This window comes from Ictalurus punctatus, chromosome 10 (assembly GCF_001660625.3).
Source record: "Ictalurus punctatus breed USDA103 chromosome 10, Coco_2.0, whole genome shotgun sequence".
Taxonomy (NCBI): Eukaryota; Metazoa; Chordata; class Actinopteri; order Siluriformes; family Ictaluridae; genus Ictalurus; species Ictalurus punctatus.
Genome location: NC_030425.2, coordinates 2,696,970 through 2,718,503, shown reverse-complemented (window position 1 = coordinate 2,718,503; position 21,534 = coordinate 2,696,970). Strand labels below are relative to the sequence as shown.

Below are 21,534 nucleotides of genomic sequence, written 5' to 3'. Positions count from 1 at the left end.
TTGTTTTAAAATGGTCGTGGTTGCAACTTCTGCAATGATAAACATATAGAGAGAACAATTGCCCGTGGGTAGTATGGTGGTGCAGCAGGTTGTTTTGGCCCCCTCTTTGTAATTTTTGTGTTTCTTCTTTCTCTGTTTATTGTGTGTTCATGCCATTTCAGGTTTTCAAGTTGCAGTCCATTTCTGGTCCATGCCTGTGCTCCAGTCCACCACTTCCAGTGTTCCCTGTGGCTTATTACTCCCCATCACTGCATAGCTACTTAAGGCATTGGCAGAATGGACTCACACTCACTCTGATAACTTGCTGCCTGTTGCCTTTTTTTACTTTACTGATTGTTTGACTTGCTTGTGAACTTCTTTGTGCGTGCTAATTTCTTGACTCAGGTTTGTGTTCTTTCCCTTAGGCTTAGTTTATTAGGAGTTCAATGTCCAAAGTCTCCATGCATAGGGGAAATTAACACTTTTGAGCAAAATGTAACTTCATTTACAGACCATCCTCTACATGAAATGCCATTTCTTTGTAAACCCACTAGTGTTGAAGTTGTGTTAATATATCTGGTGCTATGCATGTAATTTCATGTCCATCACAACCTTGCAGTAGCTTCCCAATCCAGCCAAGGATTTCAACATGTTCTTTTATCAAAGGCATTCTTACAGGCTATCTGAAAAAATATATAATATAAACCATATAAAGTATGAAAAGTTTTGGAAGATATTTTTATTTAAAAAATGTTAATTTCCCCCAATTATGGGACACCCTGTTCATAGCTGTTGGAATATTTTGCATATATTAAGTTTCTTTTGTTGCAGCTCCAGTGTCTCTGGTTCAATCCTTAGCTTGGGCTTCTGTCTGTGCCGAGTTTCACATGTTCTCCCGTTGTTTACCTAAGTAAACAACTCCTGGTTTATTGGTTTCCAGAGTCTTTAAAGGTAAAATAAAATGAAAAACACACAGAAAACACAAGAATGAAAAGGAAGGTATTTAGCAGATGTTGGAAGACTGCCAGTGACTCAGCTGTTTTCACATCTAGAGAGAGTTCACTAGAATCCATCACCAGGCTTGGGGAGTAATGATAATGATAATGAGTCTTTATTGGCCACATATACATATGCACAGTGAAATTCTTCACAAACCCCAGCATGTCAGGAAGCTGGGGTCAGAATGCAGGGTCAGCCATGATACAGCGCCACTGGAGCAGAGAGGGTTAAGGGTTGTAATCCTTAACAGTTGCGTCAAAAAACAAAGTAATCAGATTACAGGTATGTTTTGTAAAAAAAAAAAGAAAAAGAAAAAAAAAAGGAAATACTATCAGGATTACACTTTTTTCATTTAAAACCACATAAATTAATCTTTTAACATGATATACAGTATAGACAAGTGATTGATTATAGTTCTGGTTTTCTCTTGCCAGCCTTGGCTCAAATGAGCAACTTCTTGCTACATGGGCAAATAAATTTAAAAAAGAGGAAAAAGTCCCCTTTTTCCTGGACATGTCCTCTTTTTGGGACCTTAAAATTTTTTAGAAAAAGTACCGGATTCGACTTTAGTTTCATCATGATGTGCTTATGGTCTAATACTGCATCATGTGTGTGCATGTTTGCAAGCTTTAACAATCTCTGTAATTCCAACCTTCTTGCTCACCAACTATTGGCCAAATTCCTGCCTCCCAACCATTAGCCTGCTCTCAGCGAATGCACAAAGGCGAAGTGCTGTTGTGAACGGCATCAATCACTTGCTTGGCAGCAAATGACTGTTTGTTTGTCCTGAGTCAAAACAATGCCCATGGCCATATAAGGTCATTTTTAATTTCATGTTATCACATGGTTTGTATTACATGGCCATTCAAATGTGTAAATGATGGCAGAAAACACCAAAAAAGGTGTTCTCAGAATATGGTCACCCTAACTTTTGTGATGTAATGTTACCCGCATCAGGTACAGTGATCTTTTATTTCTTTATTTATTTTATTAAAACAAATTCAAACATTGAACATGTTTTTAAGCTTAAAATACATTTACATTTATTCATTTAGCAGTCGGTTTTATCCAAAGCGACTTACAAATGAGAAAATACAAGCAAAGTGATATCAAGCAGAGAACAATACAAGTAGTTAAGTAGCTACCATACAAGATCCATTAATTGAGTTCCAGAAGAAGCAAAGTGTGCAAAGTAGAGATGTGAGAGCCAGAGTAAGTTTTTATTAAATTTTTTTTTTTAATTTAGGGGTTGGTTAGGTGTTCATGGAAGAGGTGGGTCTTTAGCTGTTTCTTGAAGATAGTGACAGATTCTGCTGTCGAGTTTCAGGTTGGAAGTTCATTCCACCACAGAGGAACAGTTAGTTTGAAGGTTCTTGAAAGAGACCTTAAGTCACACTGAGTAGGCACTACTCAGTGTCAATTGTTGATTGATCACTGATAGCGTGAGGGAACATAAGCCTTCAGGAGAGAGTTGAGGTAGGAGGGTGCTGTTCCAGACAAGGTCTTGTAGGTCAGCATCAAGGCCTTGAATTTGATACGGGCGGCTACAGGATAATAAGCTATAAATAAAAGTATTGTAGATCATATTGCATTTCTCTTGCCTTCATTTACATATGTGACCTTGAAGTAATCCAAAAGTAATCAGATTACATTAATTTCATATTGTGATACTCATTACATTTTTTATTAAGTAATTTGTAACTGTAACAGAATACATTTTTAAAGTAACCCTCCCAAACCAGTCTACCACCAGGTGCCAGAACAGAGAAATGTCTTGATGCATGCCTTCCTTGTACCCTGAGAGATGGTGGGATCAGTTGAGCAGTACTAGAGGATCGGAGGGAGGGTGGTGCAGTGTGGGTTGTGATAAGTGCTTTAAGGTAAGTGGGAGCTGGTCCACTTTTTTTTGGCAAGCATCAGTGTTTTAAATCTGATGTGGGCAGCTAGAGGAAGCCAGTGGAGCGAGTGTAGGTTTGTGGTGGTGTGGGAGAAATTGGAAAGGTTGAAAACAAGTCATACAGCTGCATTCTGGAGCAGCTGCAGAGTGTGAACAGAGCGCAGAGGCAGACCTGCCAGGAGCGAGTTGCAGTAATCCCGTCTCAAAATGACAAGGGAGAGAACAACTTAGGACTGAACAAGCACCTGAGTGGCCATGTGAATAGAAATGGACCAACATGTTGAGATCAGAGCAAAAACATGAGTGTCTAAGGGAGGAAAGGAGAGGCAGACAACGATTAGCTTGAAACAATTAACATTGTGCTTTATAAAGTTTACAAAAACATGTACAAAATTGTAATCAAATTCAGAATGTCAAAAGTCAACATTGCAATCACATTAAATGAATAAAATATGAGCCAGTTTTTACTCAGTTGTGTTCCAGAGATTGACCAACTCACAAAAAAAGACTCTGCCCATTTGGAAGACAACAAAAGTACTTGAATTTGAATTATTCACGTCATTCATTTATATTCTATTCAGTAAGAAAACAAATCTGAAACAGCCAACCAGTGAATTTCCTTAGAGAATTGGGTGCAGAGTGAACCTATAAAAATTTATACAGTTTTAAATGCAAAGGCCAATTATGGTTTGGTGTAATTCTTTAATGCTTGTTTTATTGTTTGGTACACAACATAGTAATCATTTTTACACTTGGAAACTTTTCATTTTATTATTTTGAACGTACCTTTTCATAGTTAAATAAAGATTCTTCTCCGTGCATTTTATCCAGCTCAGCTAGTAGCCTAAGTTTTGTTCTAGGGAAGCTATCACTTAGCTGTCAATGACTGACATGATCAGAAAAAGTTGGATTTATTATAAAACTTGCCTTGAGAGCTGTCATTGTTTGTAGAACTACCAGACCAATAAAATATAAAACTTTTCTAACCAGGCTTATTTGATGTCAAAACGGAACTATCATTGTATGGGTTTAGCTGCTAAAGTGCCATGCAAAGTATATTAGAGTATATCCTACATAGAGCAAGCACAAATTAGAACTCAGGTCTAAACTCACCCAAGCCATGATGTTGAATGTCAGCACCCACTACTGCAAAAAATTCCCACTGGAGCCACAAATTTGGATAAAACTCTATTGATTAGAATTTTCTCTACTTACATCTTAGATAGAGCAAGCATGAAGTTGCCATAATCAGCACTCAAGTCTAAGCTTACGAAGCACAAGCTTCAGCCTTGGCCTACATTTTTGAAATGTGATCACTGGATTCAAAGTCTCCAAAGTTGGAACCTCCAAAGTTATTTCGGCCCATGCACACAAACGCACATGTGCACATGGTCTCAACTTCATGGACCAAAGAATTCAGCCATGGCCCATGTTTATATTCTACAGAATTGGCCCCAGAGTCATCTTTACAAGAGATTCGAAATGCGATCACTGGATTCAAAGTCTCCAAAGTTGGAATCTCCAAAGTTATTTCGACCCATGCACACAAACGCAGTACTGTCAAACAACAAAATGAAACGATCAATGTACGTTATCATTTTGGTGGACTACATCCCGCATAGAACAAGCAGGGAAGCACAAACCTTAGTTTAATGTTCCCCCACAACTGATATTTCAGCCAATATTCTTCTTGCAAAGTAATAACACCATTTGCACAGTTTCAGTTGTCTGGGATGTTAAAAATAACTTGGTGCAAACTTACATTTCAGATGGGGCAACTTGCCTGCTTTATTACAGAAACCTCAACAAACTCAGAGCCGGTTCCACCGATATTTGAACTCGGATCGTCCAATGCACACAAACGCAGTACTGTCAAACAACAAATTGAAACGATCAATGTACGTTACCATTTTGGTGGACTACATCCCGCATAGAACAAGCAGGGAAGCACAAACCTTAGTCTAATGTTCCCCCACAACTGATATTTCAGCCAATATTCTTCCTGCAAAGTAATAATACCATATGACATTTTCAGTTGTCTGGGATGTTAGAAATAACTTGGTGCAAACTTACATTTCAGATTGGACAACTTGGCAGCTTTATTACAGAAACCTCGACAAACTCAGTGCCGGTTCCACCGAGATTTGAACTCGGATCACTGGATTCAAAGTCCAAAGTGCTAACCATTACACCATGGAACCAGACGAGCTTAAGAGCTGTGATTTTCCCAGCCAATTACTGCCACGTACTGGCCGACCAGCAACTACAGTCTCTGGCATCCAGAAAGTACCCCGAAAGGTCAGAGAGTAGGCCGTTGTCATCAAAACATCAAACCTAATGCCGAAACCCGGGATTGAACCAGGGACCTTTAGATCTTCAGTCTAACGCTCTCCCAACTGAGCTACTTCGGCTGGCTCTTCGGAAGAAGCTTACGTTTTCAGCCACAAATTTGGATAAATCTCTCTTCATTAGGTTTTTCTCGGCAACATCCTACATAGAGCAAGCAAGAAGCTGCCACAATCGGAACTCGGGTCTAACCTTACCCCAGCCATGATATGTCAGCCAGTGAGCACATGGGCTTAACTGCACGAAGCACAAGTTTCAGCCTTGGCCGACATTCATCTTCCAAAGAAGTGGTTCCCTCGTCGGTTTTACAATTGTTCGGAACCCGAAAGTCTTTGTAGGTTCCACCGAGATTTGAAATCGGATCGATGGATTCAGTGTCTCCCAGCTGAGTTGTTTTGGGCAAGGCACACAAAATCAGCACTGTATCAAACAAAAATCGGAAACGGTCCATGTACATCTGGACTGGAATTTTGTACTTAGAGCAAGCAGGAACCTGTCACCATCAGTGTTCCGGTCTAACGTTCCCGCAGCCATGTTACTTCAGGAAAAGTGCACATGGTCTCAACTTCATGGACCAAAGAATTCAGCCATGGCCCATGTTTATATTCAACAGAATCGGCCCCAGAGTCATCTTTACAAGAGATTCGAAATGCGATCACTGGATTCAAAGTCTCCAAAGTTGGAATCTCCAAAGTTATTTCGGCCCATGCACACAAACGCAGTACTGTCAAACAACAAAATGAAACGATCAATGTACGTTATCATTTTGGTGGACTACATCCCGCATAGAACAAGCAGGGAAGCACAAACCTTAGTCTAATGTTCCCCCACAACTGATATTTCAGCCAATATTCTTCCTGCAAAGTAATAACACCATATGCACATTTTCAGTTGTCTGGGATGTTAGAAATAACTTGGTGCAAGCTTACATTTCAGATGGGGCAACTTGCCTGCTTTATTACAGAAACCTCGACAAACTCAGAGCCGGTTCCACCGAGATTTGAACTTGGATCGTCCAATGCACACAAACGCAGTACTGTCAAACAACAAAATGAAACGATCAATGTACGTTATCATTTTGGTGGACTACATCCCGCATAGAACAAGCAGGGAAGCACAAACCTTAGTCTAATGTTCCCCCACAACTGATATTTCAGCCAATATTCTTCTTGCAAAGTAATAACACCATTTGCACAGTTTCAGTTGTCTGGGATGTTAAAAATAACTTGGTGCAAACTTACATTTCAGATGGGGCAACTTGCCTGCTTTATTACAGAAACCTCAACAAACTCAGAGCAGGTTCCACCGAGATTTGAACTCGGATCGTCCAATGCACACAAACGCAGTACCATTTGCAAAATGGTACTTTGCAAAATGGTAATTTGCAAAAACAACAAAATGAAACGATCAATGTACGTTATCATTTTGGTGGACTACATCCCGCATAGAACAAGCAGGGAAGCACAAACCTTAGTCTAATGTTCCCCCACAACTGATATTTCAGCCAATATTCTTCCTGCAAAGTAATAACACCATATGCACAGTTTCAGTTGTCTGGGATGTTAGAAATAACTTGGTGCAAACTTACATTTCAGATGGGGCAACTTGCCTGCTTTATTACAGAAACCTCAACAAACTCAGAGCCGGTTCCACCGAGATTTGAACTCGGATCGTCCAATGCACACAAACGCAGTACCATTTGCAAAATGGTACTTTGCAAAATGGTAATTTGCAAAAACAACAAAATGAAACGATCAATGTACGTTATCATTTTGGTGGACTACATCCCGCATAGAACAAGCAGGGAAGCACAAACCTTAGTCTAATGTTCCCCCACAACTGATATTTCAGCCAATATTCTTCCTGCAAAGTAATAACACCATATGCACATTTTCAGTTGTCTGGGATGTTAGAAATAACTTGGTGCAAGCTTACATTTCAGATGGGGCAACGTGCCTGCTTTATTACAGAAACCTCGACAAACTCAGAGCCGGTTCCACCGAGATTTGAACTCGGATCGTCCAATGCACACAAACGCAGTACTGTCAAACAACAAAATGAAACGATCAATGTACGTTATCATTTTGGTGGACTACATCCCGCATAGAACAAGCAGGGAAGCACAAACCTTAGTCTAATGTTCCCCCACAACTGATATTTCAGCCAATATTCTTCTTGCAAAGTAATAACACCATTTGCACAGTTTCAGTTGTCTGGGATGTTAAAAATAACTTGGTGCAAACTTACATTTCAGATGGGGCAACTTGCCTGCTTTATTACAGAAACCTCTACAAACTCAGAGCAGGTTCCACCGAGATTTGAACTCGGATCGTCCAATGCACACAAACGCAGTACCATTTGCAAAATGGTACTTTGCAAAATGGTAATTTGCAAAAACAACAAAATGAAACGATCAATGTACGTTATCATTTTGGTGGACTACATCCCGCATAGAACAAGCAGGGAAGCACAAACCTTAGTCTAATGTTCCCCCACAACTGATATTTCAGCCAATATTCTTCCTGCAAAGTAATAACACCATTCGCACAGTTTCAGTTGTCTGGGATGTTAGAAATAACTTGGTGCAAGCTTACATTTCAGATGGGGCAACTTGCCTGCTTTATTACAGAAACCTCGACAAACTCAGAGCCGGTTCCACCGAGATTTGAACTCGGATCGTCCAATGCACACAAACGCAGTACTGTCAAACAACAAAATGAAACGATCAATGTACGTTATCATTTTGGTGGACTACATCCCGCATAGAACAAGCAGGGAAGCACAAACCTTAGTCTAATGTTCCCCCACAACTGATATTTCAGCCAATATTCTTCCTGCAAAGTAATAACACCATTCGCACAGTTTCAGTTGTCTGGGATGTTAGAAATAACTTGGTGCAAGCTTACATTTCAGATGGGGCAACTTGCCTGCTTTATTACAGAAACCTCGACAAACTCAGAGCCGGTTCCACCGAGATTTGAACTCGGATCGTCCAATGCACACAAACGCAGTACTGTCAAACAACAAAATGAAACGATCAATGTACGTTATCATTTTGGTGGACTACATCCCGCATAGAACAAGCAGGGAAGCACAAACCTTAGTCTAATGTTCCCCCACAACTGATATTTCAGCCAATATTCTTCCTGCAAAGTAATAACACCACATGCACATTTTCAGTTGTCTGGGATGTTAGAAATAAGTTGGTGCAAACTTACATTTCAGATGGGACAACTTGGCAGCTTTATTACAGAAACCTCGACAAACTCAGAGCCGGTTCCACCGAGATTTGAACTCGGATCACTGGATTCAAAGTCCAAAGTGCTAACCATTACACCATGGAACCACACGAGCTTAAGAGCTGTGATTTTCCCAGCCAATTACTGCCACGTACTGGCCGACCAGCAACTACAGTCTCTGGCATCCAGAAAGTACCCCGAAAGGTCAGAGAGTAGGCCGTTGTCATCAAAACATCAAACCTAATGCCGAAACCCGGGATTGAACCAGGGACCTTTAGATCTTCAGTCTAACGCTCTCCCAACTGAGCTACTTCGGCTGGCTCTTCGGAAGAAGCTTACGTTTTCAGCCACAAATTTGGATAAATCTCTCTTCATTAGGTTTTTCTCGGCAACATCCTACATAGAGCAAGCAAGAAGCTGCCACAATCGGAACTCGGGTCTAACCTTACCCCAGCCATGATATGTCAGCCAGTGAGCACATGGGCTTAACTGCACAAAGCACAAGTTTCAGCCTTGGCCGACATTCATCTTCCAAAGAAGTGGTTCCCTCGTCGGTTTTACAATTGTTCGGAACCCGAAAGTCTTTGTAGGTTCCACCGAGATTTGAAATCGGATCGATGGATTCAGTGTCTCCCAGCTGAGTTGTTTTGGGCAAGGCACACAAAATCAGCACTGTATCAAACAAAAATCGGAAACGGTCCATGTACATCTGGACTGGAATTTTGTACTTAGAGCAAGCAGGAACCTGTCACCATCAGTGTTCCGGTCTAACGTTCCCGCAGCCATGTTACTTCAGGAAAAGTGCACATGGTCTCAACTTCATGGACCAAAGAATTCAGCCATGGCCCATGTTTATATTCAACAGAATCGGCCCCAGAGTCATCTTTACAAGAGATTCGAAATGCGATCACTGGATTCAAAGTCTCCAAAGTTGGAATCTCCAAAGTTATTTCGGCCCATGCACACAAACGCAGTACTGTCAAACAACAAAATGAAACGATCAATGTACGTTATCATTTTGGTGGACTACATCCCGCATAGAACAAGCAGGGAAGCACAAACCTTAGTCTAATGTTCCCCCACAACTGATATTTCAGCCAATATTCTTCCTGCAAAGTAATAACACCATATGCACATTTTCAGTTGTCTGGGATGTTAGAAATAACTTGGTGCAAGCTTACATTTCAGATGGGGCAACTTGCCTGCTTTATTACAGAAACCTCGACAAACTCAGAGCCGGTTCCACCGAGATTTGAACTCGGATCGTCCAATGCACACAAACGCAGTACTGTCAAACAACAAAATGAAACGATCAATGTACGTTATCATTTTGGTGGACTACATCCCGCATAGAACAAGCAGGGAAGCACAAACCTTAGTCTAATGTTCCCCCACAACTGATATTTCAGCCAATATTCTTCTTGCAAAGTAATAACACCATTTGCACAGTTTCAGTTGTCTGGGATGTTAAAAATAACTTGGTGCAAACTTACATTTCAGATGGGGCAACTTGCCTGCTTTATTACAGAAACCTCAACAAACTCAGAGCAGGTTCCACCGAGATTTGAACTCGGATCGTCCAATGCACACAAACGCAGTACCATTTGCAAAATGGTACTTTGCAAAATGGTAATTTGCAAAAACAACAAAATGAAACGATCAATGTACGTTATCATTTTGGTGGACTACATCCCGCATAGAACAAGCAGGGAAGCACAAACCTTAGTCTAATGTTCCCCCACAACTGATATTTCAGCCAATATTCTTCCTGCAAAGTAATAACACCATTCGCACAGTTTCAGTTGTCTGGGATGTTAGAAATAACTTGGTGCAAGCTTACATTTCAGATGGGGCAACTTGCCTGCTTTATTACAGAAACCTCGACAAACTCAGAGCCGGTTCCACCGAGATTTGAACTCGGATCGTCCAATGCACACAAACGCAGTACTGTCAAACAACAAAATGAAACGATCAATGTACGTTATCATTTTGGTGGACTACATCCCGCATAGAACAAGCAGGGAAGCACAAACCTTAGTCTAATGTTCCCCCACAACTGATATTTCAGCCAATATTCTTCCTGCAAAGTAATAACACCATTTGCACAGTTTCAGTTGTCTGGGATGTTAAAAATAACTTGGTGCAAACTTACATTTCAGATGGGGCAACTTGCCTGCTTTATTACAGAAACCTCAACAAACTCAGAGCAGGTTCCACCGAGATTTGAACTTGGATCGTCCAATGCACACAAACGCAGTACCATTTGCAAAATGGTACTTTGCAAAATGGTAATTTGCAAAAACAACAAAATGAAACGATCAATGTACGTTATCATTTTGGTGGACTACATCCCGCATAGAACAAGCAGGGAAGCACAAACCTTAGTCTAATGTTCCCCCACAACTGATATTTCAGCCAATATTCTTCCTGCAAAGTAATAACACCATTCGCACAGTTTCAGTTGTCTGGGATGTTAGAAATAACTTGGTGCAAGCTTACATTTCAGATGGGGCAATTTGCCTGCTTTATTACAGAAACCTCGACAAACTCAGAGCCGGTTCCACCGAGATTTGAACTCGGATCGTCCAATGCACACAAACGCAGTACTGTCAAACAACAAAATGAAACGATCAATGTACGTTATCATTTTGGTGGACTACATCCCGCATAGAACAAGCAGGGAAGCACAAACCTTAGTCTAATGTTCCCCCACAACTGATATTTCAGCCAATATTCTTCCTGCAAAGTAATAACACCACATGCACATTTTCAGTTGTCTGGGATGTTAGAAATAAGTTGGTGCAAACTTACATTTCAGATGGGACAACTTGGCAGCTTTATTACAGAAACCTCGACAAACTCAGAGCCGGTTCCACCGAGATTTGAACTCGGATCGTCCAATGCACACAAACGCAGTACTGTCAAACAACAAAATGAAACGATCAATGTACGTTATCATTTTGGTGGACTACATCCCGCATAGAACAAGCAGGGAAGCACAAACCTTAGTCTAATGTTCCCCCACAACTGATATTTCAGCCAATATTCTTCCTGCAAAGTAATAACACCACATGCACATTTTCAGTTGTCTGGGATGTTAGAAATAAGTTGGTGCAAACTTACATTTCAGATGGGACAACTTGGCAGCTTTATTACAGAAACCTCGACAAACTCAGAGCCGGTTCCACCGAGATTTGAACTCGGATCGTCCAATGCACACAAACGCAGTACTGTCAAACAACAAAATGAAACGATCAATGTACGTTATCATTTTGGTGGACTACATCCCGCATAGAACAAGCAGGGAAGCACAAACCTTAGTCTAATGTTCCCCCACAACTGATATTTCAGCCAATATTCTTCCTGCAAAGTAATAACACCACATGCACATTTTCAGTTGTCTGGGATGTTAGAAATAAGTTGGTGCAAACTTACATTACAGATGGGGCAACTTGCCTGCTTTATTACAGAAACCTCAACAAACTCAGAGCAGGTTCCACCGAGATTTCAACTCGGATCGTCCAATGCACACAAACGCAGTACTGTCAAACAACAAAATGAAACGATCAATGTACGTTATCATTTTGGTGGACTACATCCCGCATAGAACAAGCAGGGAAGCACAAACCTTAGTCTAATGTTCCCCCACAACTGATATTTCAGCCAATATTCTTCCTGCAAAGTAATAACACCATTCGCACAGTTTCAGTTGTCTGGGATGTTAGAAATAACTTGGTGCAAGCTTACATTTCAGATGGGGCAACTTGCCTGCTTTATTACAGAAACCTCGACAAACTCAGAGCCGGTTCCACCGAGATTTGAACTCGGATCGTCCAATGCACACAAACGCAGTACTGTCAAACAACAAAATGAAACGATCAATGTACGTTATCATTTTGGTGGACTACATCCCGCATAGAACAAGCAGGGAAGCACAAACCTTAGTCTAATGTTCCCCCACAACTGATATTTCAGCCAATATTCTTCCTGCAAAGTAATAACACCACATGCACATTTTCAGTTGTCTGGGATGTTAGAAATAAGTTGGTGCAAACTTACATTTCAGATGGGACAACTTGGCAGCTTTATTACAGAAACCTCGACAAACTCAGAGCCGGTTCCACCGAGATTTGAACTCGGATCACTGGATTCAAAGTCCAAAGTGCTAACCATTACACCATGGAACCAGACGAGCTTAAGAGCTGTGATTTTCCCAGCCAATTACTGCCACGTACTGGCCGACCAGCAACTACAGTCTCTGGCATCCAGAAAGTACCCCGAAAGGTCAGAGAGTAGGCCGTTGTCATCAAAACATCAAACCTAATGCCGAAACCCGGGATTGAACCAGGGACCTTTAGAGCTTCAGTCTAACGCTCTCCCAACTGAGCTACTTCGGCTGGCTCTTCGGAAGAAGCGTACGTTTTCAGCCACAAATTTGGATAAATCTCTCTTCATTAGGTTTTTCTCGGCAACATCCTACATAGAGCAAGCAAGAAGCTGCCACAATCGGAACTCGGGTCTAACCTTACCCCAGCCATGATATGTCAGCCAGTGAGCACATGGGCTTAACTGCACGAAGCACAAGTTTCAGCCTTGGCCGACATTCATCTTCCAAAGAAGTGGTTCCCTCGTCGGTTTTACAATTGTTCGGAACCCGAAAGTCTTTGTAGGTTCCACCGAGATTTGAAATCGGATCGATGGATTCAGTGTCTCCCAGCTGAGTTGTTTTGGGCAAGGCACACAAAATCAGCACTGTATCAAACAAAAATCGGAAACGGTCCATGTACATCTGGACTGGAATTTTGTACTTAGAGCAAGCAGGAACCTGTCACCATCAGTGTTCCGGTCTAACGTTCCCGCAGCCATGTTACTTCAGGAAAAGTGCACATGGTCTCAACTTCATGGACCAAAGAATTCAGCCATGGCCCATGTTTATATTCAACAGAATCGGCCCCAGAGTCATCTTTACAAGAGATTCGAAATGCGATCACTGGATTCAAAGTCTCCAAAGTTGGAATCTCCAAAGTTATTTCGGCCCATGCACACAAACGCAGTACTGTCAAACAACAAAATGAAACGATCAATGTACGTTATCATTTTGGTGGACTACATCCCGCATAGAACAAGCAGGGAAGCACAAACCTTAGTCTAATGTTCCCCCACAACTGATATTTCAGCCAATATTCTTCCTGCAAAGTAATAACACCATATGCACATTTTCAGTTGTCTGGGATGTTAGAAATAACTTGGTGCAAGCTTACATTTCAGATGGGGCAACTTGCCTGCTTTATTACAGAAACCTCGACAAACTCAGAGCCGGTTCCACCGAGATTTGAACTCGGATCGTCCAATGCACACAAACGCAGTACTGTCAAACAACAAAATGAAACGATCAATGTACGTTATCATTTTGGTGGACTACATCCCGCATAGAACAAGCAGGGAAGCACAAACCTTAGTCTAATGTTCCCCCACAACTGATATTTCAGCCAATATTCTTCCTGCAAAGTAATAACACCATATGCACATTTTCAGTTGTCTGGGATGTTAGAAATAACTTGGTGCAATCTTACATTTCAGATGGGGCAACTTGCCTGCTTTATTACAGAAACCTCAACAAACTCAGAGCAGGTTCCACCGAGATTTGAACTCGGATCGTCCAATGCACACAAACGCAGTACCATTTGCAAAATGGTACTTTGCAAAATGGTAATTTGCAAAAACAACAAAATGAAACGATCAATGTACGTTATCATTTTGGTGGACTACATCCCGCATAGAACAAGCAGGGAAGCACAAACCTTAGTCTAATGTTCCCCCACAACTGATATTTCAGCCAATATTCTTCCTGCAAAGTAATAACACCATTCGCACAGTTTCAGTTGTCTGGGATGTTAAAAATAACTTGGTGCAAGCTTACATTTCAGATGGGGCAACTTGCCTGCTTTATTACAGAAACCTCGACAAACTCAGAGCCGGTTCCACCGAGATTTGAACTCGGATCGTCCAATGCACACAAACGCAGTACTGTCAAACAACAAAATGAAACGATCAATGTACGTTATCATTTTGGTGGACTACATCCCGCATAGAACAAGCAGGGAAGCACAAACCTTAGTCTAATGTTCCCCCACAACTGATATTTCAGCCAATATTCTTCTTGCAAAGTAATAACACCATTTGCACAGTTTCAGTTGTCTGGGATGTTAAAAATAACTTGGTGCAAACTTACATTTCAGATGGGGCAACTTGCCTGCTTTATTACAGAAACCTCAACAAACTCAGAGCAGGTTCCACCGAGATTTGAACTCGGATCGTCCAATGCACACAAACGCAGTACCATTTGCAAAATGGTACTTTGCAAAATGGTAATTTGCAAAAACAACAAAATGAAACGATCAATGTACGTTATCATTTTGGTGGACTACATCCCGCATAGAACAAGCAGGGAAGCACAAACCTTAGTCTAATGTTCCCCCACAACTGATATTTCAGCCAATATTCTTCCTGCAAAGTAATAACACCACATGCACATTTTCAGTTGTCTGGGATGTTAGAAATAAGTTGGTGCAAACTTACATTTCAGATGGGACAACTTGGCAGCTTTATTACAGAAACCTCGACAAACTCAGAGCCGGTTCCACCGAGATTTGAACTCGGATCGTCCAATGCACACAAACGCAGTACTGTCAAACAACAAAATGAAACGATCAATGTACGTTATCATTTTGGTGGACTACATCCCGCATAGAACAAGCAGGGAAGCACAAACCTTAGTCTAATGTTCCCCCACAACTGATATTTCAGCCAATATTCTTCCTGCAAAGTAATAACACCACATGCACATTTTCAGTTGTCTGGGATGTTAGAAATAAGTTGGTGCAAACTTACATTTCAGATGGGACAACTTGGCAGCTTTATTACAGAAACCTCGACAAACTCAGAGCCGGTTCCACCGAGATTTGAACTCGGATCACTGGATTCAAAGTCCAAAGTGCTAACCATTACACCATGGAACCAGACGAGCTTAAGAGCTGTGATTTTCCCAGCCAATTACTGCCACGTACTGGCCGACCAGCAACTAGAGTCTCTGGCATCCAGAAAGTACCCCGAAAGGTCAGAGAGTAGGCCGTTGTCATCAAAACATCAAACCTAATGCCGAAACCCGGGATTGAACCAGGGACCTTTAGATCTTCAGTCTAACGCTCTCCCAACTGAGCTACTTCGGCTGGCTCTTCGGAAGAAGCGTACGTTTTCAGCCACAAATTTGGATAAATCTCTCTTCATTAGGTTTTTCTCGGCAACATCCTACATAGAGCAAGCAAGAAGCTGCCACAATCGGAACTCGGGTCTAACCTTACCCCAGCCATGATATGTCAGCCAGTGAGCACATGGGCTTAACTGCACGAAGCACAAGTTTCAGCCTTGGCCGACATTCATCTTCCAAAGAAGTGGTTCCCTCGTCGGTTTTACAATTGTTCGGAACCCGAAAGTCTTTGTAGGTTCCACCGAGATTTGAAATCGGATCGATGGATTCAGTGTCTCCCAGCTGAGTTGTTTTGGGCAAGGCACACAAAATCAGCACTGTATCAAACAAAAATCGGAAACGGTCCATGTACATCTGGACTGGAATTTTGTACTTAGAGCAAGCAGGAACCTGTCACCATCAGTGTTCCGGTCTAACGTTCCCGCAGCCATGTTACTTCAGGAAAAGTGCACATGGTCTCAACTTCATGGACCAAAGAATTCAGCCATGGCCCATGTTTATATTCAACAGAATCGGCCCCAGAGTCATCTTTACAAGAGATTCGAAATGCGATCACTGGATTCAAAGTCTCCAAAGTTGGAATCTCCAAAGTTATTTCGGCCCATGCACACAAACGCAGTACTGTCAAACAACAAAATGAAACGATCAATGTACGTTATCATTTTGGTGGACTACATCCCGCATAGAACAAGCAGGGAAGCACAAACCTTAGTCTAATGTTCCCCCACAACTGATATTTCAGCCAATATTCTTCCTGCAAAGTAATAACACCATATGCACATTTTCAGTTGTCTGGGATGTTAGAAATAACTTGGTGCAAGCTTACATTTCAGATGGGGCAACTTGCCTGCTTTATTACAGAAACCTCGACAAACTCAGAGCCGGTTCCACCGAGATTTGAACTCGGATCGTCCAATGCACACAAACGCAGTACTGTCAAACAACAAAATGAAACGATCAATGTACGTTATCATTTTGGTGGACTACATCCCGCATAGAACAAGCAGGGAAGCACAAACCTTAGTCTAATGTTCCCCCACAACTGATATTTCAGCCAATATTCTTCTTGCAAAGTAATAACACCATTTGCACAGTTTCAGTTGTCTGGGATGTTAAAAATAACTTGGTGCAAACTTACATTTCAGATGGGGCAACTTGCCTGCTTTATTACAGAAACCTCAACAAACTCAGAGCAGGTTCCACCGAGATTTGAACTCGGATCGTCCAATGCACACAAACGCAGTACCATTTGCAAAATGGTACTTTGCAAAATGGTAATTTGCAAAAACAACAAAATGAAACGATCAATGTACGTTATCATTTTGGTGGACTACATCCTGCATAGAACAAGCAGGGAAGCACAAACCTTAGTCTAATGTTCCCCCACAACTGATATTTCAGCCAATATTCTTCCTGCAAAGTAATAACACCACATGCACATTTTCAGTTGTCTGGGATGTTAGAAATAAGTTGGTGCAAACTTACATTTCAGATGGGACAACTTGGCAGCTTTATTACAGAAACCTCGACAAACTCAGAGCCGGTTCCACCGAGATTTGAACTCGGATCGTCCAATGCACACAAACGCAGTACTGTCAAACAACAAAATGAAACGATCAATGTACGTTATCATTTTGGTGGACTACATCCCGCATAGAACAAGCAGGGAAGCACAAACCTTAGTCTAATGTTCCCCCACAACTGATATTTCAGCCAATATTCTTCCTGCAAAGTAATAACACCACATGCACATTTTCAGTTGTCTGGGATGTTAGAAATAAGTTGGTGCAAACTTACATTTCAGATGGGGCAACTTGGCAGCTTTATTACAGAAACCTCGACAAACTCAGAGCCGGTTCCACCGACATTTGAACTCGGATCACTGGATTCAAAGTCCAAAGTGCTAACCATTACACCATGGAACCAGACGAGCTTAAGAGCTGTGATTTTCCCAGCCAATTACTGCCACGTACTGGCCGACCAGCAACTACAGTCTCTGGCATCCAGAAAGTACCCCGAAAGGTCAGAGAGTAGGCCGTTGTCATCAAAACATCAAACCTAATGCCGAAACCCGGGATTGAACCAGGGACCTTTAGATCTTCAGTCTAACGCTCTCCCAACTGAGCTACTTCGGCTGACTCTTCGGAAGAAGCGTACGTTTTCAGCCACAAATTTGGATAAATCTCTCTTCATTAGGTTTTTCTCGGCAACATCCTACATAGAGCAAGCAAGAAGCTGCCACAATCGGAACTCGGGTCTAACCTTACCCCAGCCATGATATGTCAGCCAGTGAGCACATGGGCTTAACTGCACGAAGCACAAGTTTCAGCCTTGGCCGACATTCATCTTCCAAAGAAGTGGTTCCCTCGTCGGTTTTACAATTGTTCGGAACCCGAAAGTCTTTGTAGGTTCCACCGAGATTTGAAATCGGATCGATGGATTCAGTGTCTCCCAGCTGAGTTGTTTTGGGCAAGGCACACAAAATCAGCACTGTATCAAACAAAAATCGGAAACGGTCCATGTACATCTGGACTGGAATTTTGTACTTAGAGCAAGCAGGAACCTGTCACCATCAGTGTTCCGGTCTAACGTTCCCGCAGCCATGTTACTTCAGGAAAAGTGCACATGGTCTCAACTTCATGGACCAAAGAATTCAGCCATGGCCCATGTTTATATTCAACAGAATCGGCCCCAGAGTCATCTTTACAAGAGATTCGAAATGCGATCACTGGATTCAAAGTCTCCAAAGTTGGAATCTCCAAAGTTATTTCGGCCCATGCACACAAACGCAGTACTGTCAAACAACAAAATGAAACGATCAATGTACGTTATCATTTTGGTGGACTACATCCCGCATAGAACAAGCAGGGAAGCACAAACCTTAGTCTAATGTTCCCCCACAACTGATATTTCAGCCAATATTCTTCCTGCAAAGTAATAACACCATATGCACATTTTCAGTTGTCTGGGATGTTAGAAATAACTTGGTGCAAGCTTACATTTCAGATGGGGCAACTTGCCTGCTTTATTACAGAAACCTCGACAAACTCAGAGCCGGTTCCACCGAGATTTGAACTCGGATCGTCCAATGCACACAAACGCAGTACTGTCAAACAACAAAATGAAACGATCAATGTACGTTATCATTTTGGTGGACTACATCCCGCATAGAACAAGCAGGGAAGCACAAACCTTAGTCTAATGTTCCCCCACAACTGATATTTCAGCCAATATTCTTCTTGCAAAGTAATAACACCATTCGCACAGTTTCAGTTGTCTGGGATGTTAAAAATAACTTGGTGCAAACTTACATTTCAGATGGGGCAACTTGCCTGCTTTATTACAGAAACCTCAACAAACTCAGAGCAGGTTCCACCGAGATTTGAACTCGGATCGTCCAATGCACACAAACGCAGTACCATTTGCAAAATGGTACTTTGCAAAATGGTAATTTGCAAAAACAACAAAATGAAACGATCAATGTACGTTATCATTTTGGTGGACTACATCCCGCATAGAACAAGCAGGGAAGCACAAACCTTAGTCTAATGTTCCCCCACAACTGATATTTCAGCCAATATTCTTCCTGCAAAGTAATAACACCACATGCACATTTTCAGTTGTCTGGGATGTTAGAAATAAGTTGGTGCAAACTTACATTTCAGATGGGACAACTTGGCAGCTTTATTACAGAAACCTCGACAAACTCAGAGCCGGTTCCACCGAGATTTGAACTCGGATCACTGGATTCAAAGTCCAAAGTGCTAACCATTACACCATGGAACCAGACGAGCTTAAGAGCTGTGATTTTCCCAGCCAATTACTGCCACGTACTGGCCGACCAGCAACTACAGTCTCTGGCATCCAGAAAGTACCCCGAAAGGTCAGAGAGTAGGCCGTTGTCATCAAAACATCAAACCTAATGCCGAAACCCGGGATTGAACCAGGGACCTTTAGAGCTTCAGTCTAACGCTCTCCCAACTGAGCTACTTCGGCTGGCTCTTCGGAAGAAGCGTACGTTTTCAGCCACAAATTTGGATAAATCTCTCTTCATTAGGTTTTTCTCGGCAACATCCTACATAGAGCAAGCAAGAAGCTGCCACAATCGGAACTCGGGTCTAACCTTACCCCAGCCATGATATGTCAGCCAGTGAGCACATGGGCTTAACTGCACGAAGCACAAGTTTCAGCCTTGGCCGACATTCATCTTCCAAAGAAGTGGTTCCCTCGTCGGTTTTACAATTGTTCGGAACCCGAAAGTCTTTGTAGGTTCCACCGAGATTTGAAATCGGATCGATGGATTCAGTGTCTCCCAGCTGAGTTGTTTTGGGCAAGGCACACAAAATCAGCACTGTATCAAACAAAAATCGGAAACGGTCCATGTACATCTGGACTGGAATTTTGTACTTAGAGCAAGCAGGAACCTGTCACCATCAGTGTTCCGGTCTAACGTTCCCGCAGCCATGTTACTTCAGGAAAAGTGCACATGGTCTCAACTTCATGGACCAAAGAATTCAGCCATGGCCCATGTTTATATTCAACAGAATCGGCCCCAGAGTCATCTTTACAAGAGATTCGAAATGCGATCACTGGATTCAAAGTCTCCAAAGTTGGAATCTCCAAAGTTATTTCGGCCCATGCACACAAACGCAGTACTGTCAAACAACAAAATGAAACGATCAATGTACGTTATCATTTTGGTGGACTACATCCCGCATAGAACAAGCAGGGAAGCACAAACCTTAGTCTAATGTTCCCCCACAACTGATATTTCAGCCAATATTCTTCCTGCAAAGTAATAACACCATATGCACATTTTCAGTTGTCTGGGATGTTAGAAATAACTTGGTGCAAGCTTACATTTCAGATGGGGCAACTTGCCTGCTTTATTACAGAAACCTCGACAAACTCAGAGCCGGTTCCACCGAGATTTGAACTCGGATCGTCCAATGCACACAAACGCAGTACTGTCAAACAACAAAATGAAACGATCAATGTACGTTATCATTTTGGTGGACTACATCCCGCATAGAACAAGCAGGGAAGCACAAACCTTAGTCTAATGTTCCCCCACAACTGATATTTCAGCCAATATTCTTCTTGCAAAGTAATAACACCATTTGCACAGTTTCAGTTGTCTGGGATGTTAAAAATAACTTGGTGCAAACTTACATTTCAGATGGGGCAACTTGCCTGCTTTATTACAGAAACCTCAACAAACTTAGAGCAGGTTCCACCGAGATTTGAACTCGGATCGTCCAATGCACACAAACGCAGTACCATTTGCAAAATGGTACTTTGCAAAATGGTAATTTGCAAAAACAACAAAATGAAACGATCAATGTACGTTATCATTTTGGTGGACTACATCCCGCATAGAACAAGCAGGGAAGCACAAACCTTAGTCTAATGTTCCCCCACAACTGATATTTCAGCCAATATTCTTCCTGCAAAGTAATAACACCATATGCACATTTTCAGTTGTCTGGGATGTTAGAAATAACTTGGTGCAAGCTTACATTTCAGATGGGGCAACTTGCCTGCTTTATTACAGAAACCTCGACAAACTCAGAGCCGGTTCCACCGAGATTTGAACTCGGATCGTCCAATGCACACAAACGCAGTACTGTCAAACAACAAAATGAAACGATCAATGTACGTTATCATTTTGGTGGACTACATCCCGCATAGAACAAGCAGGGAAGCACAAACCTTAGTCTAATGTTCCCCCACAACTGATATTTCAGCCAATATTCTTCCTGCAAAGTAATAACACCACATGCACATTTTCAGTTGTCTGGGATGTT

At 41.9% G+C, this 21,534-nt stretch overlaps 12 non-coding genes across 12 annotated transcripts; all 12 read right to left on the bottom strand.

The window, feature by feature from the left end:
- Window positions 1-5,004: 5,004 nt before the first annotated feature.
- On the bottom strand, window positions 5,005-5,076 carry trnaq-uug (transfer RNA glutamine (anticodon UUG)). Its single transcript has one exon. It is a non-coding gene; the product is annotated as a tRNA-Gln (tRNA).
- A 137-nt stretch (window positions 5,077-5,213) lies between these two features.
- trnaf-gaa (transfer RNA phenylalanine (anticodon GAA)) lies at window positions 5,214-5,286 on the bottom strand. The gene has a single exon. It is a non-coding gene; the product is annotated as a tRNA-Phe (tRNA).
- A 3,209-nt stretch (window positions 5,287-8,495) lies between these two features.
- Window positions 8,496-8,567, bottom strand: trnaq-uug (transfer RNA glutamine (anticodon UUG)). The gene has a single exon. It is a non-coding gene; the product is annotated as a tRNA-Gln (tRNA).
- Window positions 8,568-8,704: 137 nt separating this feature from the next.
- On the bottom strand, window positions 8,705-8,777 carry trnaf-gaa (transfer RNA phenylalanine (anticodon GAA)). The gene has a single exon. It is a non-coding gene; the product is annotated as a tRNA-Phe (tRNA).
- Window positions 8,778-12,575: 3,798 nt separating this feature from the next.
- Window positions 12,576-12,647, bottom strand: trnaq-uug (transfer RNA glutamine (anticodon UUG)). Its single transcript has one exon. It is a non-coding gene; the product is annotated as a tRNA-Gln (tRNA).
- Window positions 12,648-12,784: 137 nt separating this feature from the next.
- trnaf-gaa (transfer RNA phenylalanine (anticodon GAA)) lies at window positions 12,785-12,857 on the bottom strand. Its single transcript has one exon. It is a non-coding gene; the product is annotated as a tRNA-Phe (tRNA).
- Window positions 12,858-15,407: 2,550 nt separating this feature from the next.
- On the bottom strand, window positions 15,408-15,479 carry trnaq-uug (transfer RNA glutamine (anticodon UUG)). The gene has a single exon. It is a non-coding gene; the product is annotated as a tRNA-Gln (tRNA).
- Window positions 15,480-15,616: 137 nt separating this feature from the next.
- Window positions 15,617-15,689, bottom strand: trnaf-gaa (transfer RNA phenylalanine (anticodon GAA)). The gene has a single exon. It is a non-coding gene; the product is annotated as a tRNA-Phe (tRNA).
- Window positions 15,690-17,580: 1,891 nt separating this feature from the next.
- On the bottom strand, window positions 17,581-17,652 carry trnaq-uug (transfer RNA glutamine (anticodon UUG)). The gene has a single exon. It is a non-coding gene; the product is annotated as a tRNA-Gln (tRNA).
- Window positions 17,653-17,789: 137 nt separating this feature from the next.
- On the bottom strand, window positions 17,790-17,862 carry trnaf-gaa (transfer RNA phenylalanine (anticodon GAA)). The gene has a single exon. It is a non-coding gene; the product is annotated as a tRNA-Phe (tRNA).
- Window positions 17,863-19,441: 1,579 nt separating this feature from the next.
- On the bottom strand, window positions 19,442-19,513 carry trnaq-uug (transfer RNA glutamine (anticodon UUG)). The gene has a single exon. It is a non-coding gene; the product is annotated as a tRNA-Gln (tRNA).
- A 137-nt stretch (window positions 19,514-19,650) lies between these two features.
- On the bottom strand, window positions 19,651-19,723 carry trnaf-gaa (transfer RNA phenylalanine (anticodon GAA)). The gene has a single exon. It is a non-coding gene; the product is annotated as a tRNA-Phe (tRNA).
- Window positions 19,724-21,534: the final 1,811 nt, after the last annotated feature.